The sequence below is a fragment of the Phyllobates terribilis genome, unplaced genomic scaffold (genome assembly GCF_046119375.1).
Source record: "Phyllobates terribilis strain yellow unplaced genomic scaffold, ASM4611937v1 Scaffold_5__5_contigs__length_657084704, whole genome shotgun sequence".
NCBI lineage: Eukaryota > Metazoa > Chordata > Amphibia > Anura > Dendrobatidae > Phyllobates > Phyllobates terribilis.
This window is the reverse complement of record NW_027362765.1, coordinates 495,545,310-495,552,696: the sequence shown is the minus strand read 5'-3', so window position 1 is coordinate 495,552,696 and position 7,387 is coordinate 495,545,310.

Sequence of the window (7,387 nt, the reverse complement as noted above, 5' to 3'; positions counted from 1 at the left end):
CTACAGATCACTACCCATTCCTGCTAATACATGTGGGGACAAATGACACCACAAGAAAGGACCTGGAAACCATCTGCAGTGACTTTGAAGACTTAGGCAAGAAAGCGAAAGAATTGGGAGTGCAGGTGGTCTTCTCATCCATCCTCCCAGTGGATGGCCATGGAACAATGAGATGGAATAAGATTCTACAGGTGAACAACTGGCTACGTCGATGGTGCCGTCAGCAAGGATTTGGATTTCTGGATCACGGAATGAATTACCTATATGATGGACTACTTGCTAGAGATGGGGTGCACCTTACGAAGACTGTAAAACATGTATTTGGAAGTCGCCTTGCTACACTCATCTGGAGAGCTTTAAACTAGAACAATGTGGGAAGGGAAGCAAAAGGCCAGAAAAAGCTATACAGCTGACAAGTACTATTGAGATCTCTGCTACTGGAAGTGGAAAGGAAGAACAAAGACAAAAAAAATTAAATAATAAAAATATGGGAGGAAGAGAAACCAATCACAAGCTAAAATGTTTTTATACTAGAGAAGAGAGAGAGAGGATTCAAAAAGACCTAAATAAACTGGAGCATTGGGCAGTAACTAACAGTATGGTTTTTAACAGGAAAAAATGCAAAGTACTACATCTGGGCAATAAAAATGAAAAAAGTATATACAAAATGGGAGGAATAGAGCTAAGCAACAGTACATGTGAAAAAGACTTAGGTATACTAATAGATCATAGACTGAACATGAGTCAACAGTGTGATGCAGCAGCAAAAAAGGCAAATACAATTCTGGGATGTATTAACAGAAGCATACAGTCTAGATCATGTGAAGTCATTATCGGACTTTACTCTTCTTTGGTCAGACCTCATCTGGAATACTGCGTCCAGTTTTGGGCACCACATTTTAAAAAAGACATCGACAAACTGGAGCAAGTTCAGAGAAGAGCGACCAGAATGGTGACCGGTCTGAAAACCATGTCCTATGAGGAACGGTTACAGGATTTGGGAATGTTTAGCTTGCAAAAAAGAAGACTGAGAGGAGACTTAATAGCTGTCTACAAATATCTCAAGGGCTGTCACATTGTAGAAGGATCATCTTTATTCTCATTTGCACAAGGAAAGACTGGAAGCAATGGGATGAAACTGAATGGGAGGAGACATAAATTAGATATTAGAAAAAACTTTTTGACAGTGAGGGTGATCAATGAGTGGAACAGGCTGCCACGAGAGGTGGTGAGTTCCCCTTCAATGGACGTCTTCAAACAGAGGCTGGACAGATATCTGTCTGAGATGATTTAGTGAATCCTGCTTTGAGCAGGGGGTTGGACCAGATGACCCAGGTGGTCCCCTCCAACTCTACCATTCTATGATTCTATGATTCTATGAAATAATGGGACTCGGGCACATTTTTTTATGATATCCACACATCCATTATCTTTTGGTCCTCCTGATGAGCCAGTGTTTGGCGAAACACGTCGAGGCAATGAGGCGAAAGGGGCATATCTATGACCAGGGGCACAATCTCTTTGGATAAGTACAATTCCTCTTATTTATCAAGAATATTATCATGTATTGCATATTAAATCTCAGCACCTAAATTATATGTGTGTAGGGTCTATGTGCATTAATATGTACTAATAAATAGAGTGGCAGTAGGCTCTGAGTTATTTTAGACACATTGCACTTCATTCATTGTGGGTTCAGGTGTTTTTATAAGCACACTGCACTTTATCAAGGTTTGGCCTATTTTGTATCTTTCATGATTATCTTTTTTATTGGGCTAAGAGTTTTTTTCAAAAAATAAATCTTGTCCAGAGAGATGTGACCTTAGTTGGAGTTACCATTCATCATTCATCCCGAGATGCCTATGTTGCTCCAGCATCATTCATAATGCGAAAACTTTTCCATCAGACAGTGAAAATCCCCATGAGTTCCAAATCAAATATCATTTGACTTGCCAATCTAGTTTTGTCATCTATGTCATTATATGCGAATGTAGGAAATTATATGTGGGAAGGACAACGCAACAGCTACATAAAAGAATAAACTCGCACAGGTATAATATAAAAAAAGGATTTTTACAACATGGCCTTTCTAGGCATTATGCGATATATCACAATAGAAGGATCTCCTTTAGGGTGATCGCTATTGACCATGTCCCCCATGGGACCTACCAATCGAATCCAGACTCTTAACAGGAAAGAGATCTTCTGGATTCATAAGTTGATCACTATAAATCCACATGGACTGAACGAAACAACTGATTTGTTCAATTAATTGAGATATATCTATGGATTCTGCTTTGTTCCTCTGTACAATCCACCTCCTTTTTCTCTGTATTTTGTAATGATGAATGTTACTGACAAACATCCGCTCTTTCTATGAAGGGGTTTCATCCCTTCATTGTGGTTTGTCTTTGCTTCCTTTTTTCTAACCCCCAATTTTTCCATTAGTTTTGACCCATCAATTGCTATGTGATTTTTATAGGGATCAACTAACTGCAATCTTTCATAATATTGAACATTCCTTCTTTTAAACTAGTCCAAGAGCTTGGGAGCTTCTTTTATCCATTATTATTATTATTATTCTTTTCTTTTTTTTTGATCTCATAGATTCTCGTGAAACTATGACCAAATAAAAAGATCAAATCAAATTCACCCATGGCTCAATGGTTTAAAACAGCAGCAGCAGGGTGTTGTCAAAGAACAAATGGGTCATAGGTTCAAGCACTCACCTAGCTTGTAAGTTTATTTATTCATTTAACTACTTTTTTAATATATTTAAAAATATGGTGGCTCCTAGCAACACGTTATGTGAATCCTCTCCAACCAAACCTACTGTATCTGTATGGGCAATTTGATCAGTGGTTGTTTCTCTTGTGGGTCCCCAAAATGCATGTGTTGCCAGAGCATCTTGAGTGGTTCAAAGACTTTCTCCTTGAACACCACTGGCAATTCATACACCATTAGACAATTTTTAAACTGTCACTCCATGTTCGTGGTATATCTTCTTGAATGTACGTGCGGCCTACAATACGTGGGCCGTACGATGCAGGCAATGAATGCATGGATGAATAAGCATAGGTCTAACATTCGTAGTGGTTTCCTTCTACATAGCGTTTCTAAACATTTTTCTGTGGCGCATAGTAAGGATCCTACTGACTCAAGGCTTAAAATTATTTATCAGATTGCTGAAACCACGACGGACCGCTTGGGTCGTTTAATTAATCGTGAGAGTGATTGGATTTTTAGATTGGGCACTCTGTCCCCTGAGGGCCTTAATTTAACGATTGAGAATGCAATTCATTAGCCCTAGTTCTCTCTTGGTTTTTATTCACGCATTACCAGATTTTATTCATTTTGTATTTTAATTATAATCCCTTCTTTTAGTACATCATGACATTATTGGGTATATTGTGGCATCTTTTATCCTCTTTTTTAATCTTTTGATCTAATGTAGTTTTTATATTTATATTCATATTTATACGATATTCATTTCCTTTTTTTCTTCTTTTTTTTAATTTACTTTCTGCTTTGTATTTCCTGTGTTGTCATAATTGTTAGTGTCTTTTGATTGGTGCACCCTATATAATGGTTGATCTTTCATTTGCTCTCTAATCTACCTGCGGAAGATAGCTTCTGCTATCGTAACGCGTCGTGGCATTAGAGAGTGTATTAAACAATAAAAGGTTGCAAGGGTTGCCAAAAATTTGGAGCACTCCAATGCCCCTTGGAAGAGACGTGAAGGAGGGCCTCATAAAAAATGTTCCCACTAGGAAGGAGCGGGCCTCCTATACTTGTAATGCCCATGCACTAAGTGTATTGGCTGACAAACATTTACCCCTGGGGGGTAAACATGAACATACTGTATAAAAAAATTTTTTTATGAGCATCATAAACACCCTTTAAAAAAATTATGTGAGTGTTGCATCACGGACCACGGTCACCCTGGTGATATGGTGGTGGAGGATGAGGAGAAGGAGGAGGAAAAGAGCATATAGCCAAAATCAGGAAGTGTATACCCATGTCTAGGTGTGAAAAGGTGCATGGGAATACACCTTCCAAGAAAAGACACTGGATTTGAATTTATGTTACGCTGCTATCATTCAGTGGTGTTGAGAAGTTTTGCCCAATCCAGCCCTTGTTCATTTTTATAAGTCAGCCTGTCAGCATTTTCAGTTGATAGGCAGATGCTCTTATCAGTTATAATTCCACCAGCGGCAATAAAAACCCGCTCTGTTAAAACGCTGGCAGCAGAGCAGGCCAGGACCTCCAAGGCATAGAGAGCCAGTTCATTCCACGTATCCAGCTTGGATACCCAATAAATATAAGGCACAGAGAAATCACGGAGGATGTTGGTATGGTCGGCAAGGTACTCCCTCAGGATCTTCCCAAACTTTGCACTCCTTGTGAGAGTACCCCGCACCTCAGGGCCTGTCCGATGGGAGGGGCTGAGAAAACTCTCCCACAACTTTGACAGTGTTCCTCTGCCTCTGCTGGATTGAAATTGTGTCTCTCTTGCCTGTACTCCTTGGCTGTCCAAGTGTGCCCTCTGCCGCCAATGTTTTCAGATGGGAATTTTTAATAGTTCCGCCACAAGGGCCTTCTGGTACAGCCCCATTTTTGTAGACCTGTCCGCCTCAGGAATAAGAGATATAAAGTTCTCCTTGTAGCGTGGGTCAAGAACTGTCACCAACCAGTAATTACTATCACCCAAAATTTTGAGAACGCGAGGGTCATGGGAAAGGCAGCGTAACATAAACTCAGCCATGCGTGCCAGACTACTAACAGGCAAGACTTCCGTGTCCTCACCAAGAGGATGACTGACCATGCTCTCCTCCTCCTCCTCTCTGTCCTCTGGCCATCCATGCTGAACAGACGGTATGACAGCTGTGCAGGTAGTACCATCTACAGTGCATGAAACTAGCTCCTGTCCTTCCTCCTCCTCCTCCTCGTCCTCATTGTCACCCAATCCACATTGGGATGAGATGAGGCTGGGCTGTGTGTAATCACCCTGTATGGTTCCTTGCTCCATCTCATCGTACTCCGCCTGCAATGCATCCTCTTTGATTGTGAACAGAGAGCGTTTCAGAAGACAGAGAAGCGGGATGGTGACGCTAATTATGGCATCATCTCCGCTCACCATCTTGGTGGAGTCCTCAAAGTTTTGGAGGATGGTACATATGTCTGACATCCATGTCCACTCCTGAGGTCTTATGTGTGGAGTCTGAACTGAATACCGACGGCCTTGTTGATGCTGGTACTCAACAACTGCCCTCTTCTGCTCACAAATGCTTCCCAACATCTGCATTGTAGAGTTCCAATGCATGGGGACATCACACACCAGTCGGTGAGCTGGAAGATGCAAACGCTGCTGAAACAAGGCAAGGGTGGCGGAAGCTGTAGGTGACTTTCTAAAATGGGCATACAGGGGGAGTACTTTAACAAGCAGATCCGGCAGCTCCAGGTGGGATTTGAGAAACCGCTGAACCACAAGGTTAAGCACATGGGCCAGGCATGGTACATGTGTGATCTCGCCTCGCCTCAGAGCCGCCACCAGGTTCCGGCCATTGTCATACACGACCATGCCTGGCTGTAGGTTCAGCGGTGAGAGCTACCGATCTGCCTGCTCTTTCAGAGCTGTCCAGAACTCTTCAACATTGTGCAGTTTGTCACCTAAGCATATTAGCTTCAGCACAGCCTGTTGCCACTTGGCCGAGGCAGTGTTGCAGTGCTTCCAGCTTGTGACTGATGTTGTCATTTTGGAGATGGAGGCTGAAGAGGAGGAGGAGGCTGAGGAGGAGGAGGTGCAGGAGCTGTAGACCGTGGGGGCAACCCTGATTGACCTAGGGCCCGCAATCCTTGGCGTCGGGAGGACCTGTCCAGCCCAAGGTCCGACTGGGTCTCGGCTTCCACTATGTTAACCCAGTGTGCCGTCAGAGAGATGTACCATCCCTGCCCACAAGCACTTGTCCACATGTCCGTGGTTAGGTGGACTTACCCGGTAACTGCATTGTTGAGGGCACGGCTAATGTTTTGGGACAAGTGCTTGTGTAATGCGGGGATGGCACACCGGGAGAAATAGTGGCGGCTGGGGACCAAGTACCAAGAACGGCCGCTGCCATCAGGTTGCGGAATACTTCTGTCTCCATGAGCCAAAAGGCAACATTTCAAGCAACAAGCAGTTGTGAAATGCGAGAATTTTGTAGTGTAGCCTGTGGGGCGTTGGCTGCATATTTGCGCTTGCATTCCAAGGACTGGGGTATGGACAACTGAACGCTGCCTGGGACAAGGACATGGAAGTACTTCCTGATGCTGCTACTTGAGAGTGAGCAGGTCAGGAGGCATCTTCGCATGCACCATGGACAGGGGATTGGCTTGCAAGCACCACAGCGGAAGAAGCAAAGGTGCCATCCACAGACACTGTTACTGGACCCTGGCGTTTGGCCCACAATGTCGGGTGCTTTGCTGCCATGTGCCTGATCATGCTGGTGGTGGTCAGGCTGGTCGTTTTGCCACCCCTGCTGATGCTGGCCTGGCAGGTGGTGCAAATGGCCTTTTTGGGGTTATTGGCAGAGTCCTTAAAAAACATCCAGACTCGGGAAAACCTAACAGTTGTACCGGGCGAGAGGCCCGAATTTATAAATGGAAAAGTGAACAGCTCTTCAGAGTGTCCAAGTGTGGGATCAGTTGTCTCCGGGCACTCGGCATGGTGGGAGGAAGGGGGATCAGGGTGAGGAATATGTGGTCCAGACTCACAGCTACTGAGACTTGACCGTGTGGAAGACAGGGTGGTGGTAGTGTTGGTGGTGGCTAAGTGACTGGAAGCATTATCCGCTATCCAACCAACAACCTTTTGACACTGCTTTGGGTTCAGTAGTGGTGTGCTGCGGTCCCATAGGAATTGGGACAGGAAGGTGGGGCGAGAAGATGTAGGTGTTTGTTGTGGCACAATTTCAGCTTGCCCACGGCCTTGTCCTCACCCTCTGCATGCACCATCACCATCAGGTCCAGTTCCCCATACCTTGCCACGTGTCTTGCCCATATTAAATGGAGGACAGTATCTTCCACGCTCACTACAAATGACTGAGTATGGAGCGAACTTACATGTGATCCATTTGACGGAGAAAACAGAGTTTTAAATACCTGGCCTGTAGGTAACTAGTTTGAACAGCAAACTGGTGTGAATTGCTTCACTGACACACTGAAATATATTTTTAATGAAGGCCAGAAATGGCAGTATTCTCTGACAACGTATATGTGATCCGTGTGACAGAGAAAACACAATTTTAAATAGCTGGATTTCTAGCGCTGTAATATGGAAAGGACCTGGCTGTATTCTACTGTGCCAACAAGCAAATGGTGTTCTCTGGATTGCTTTTTAAGCAAATTA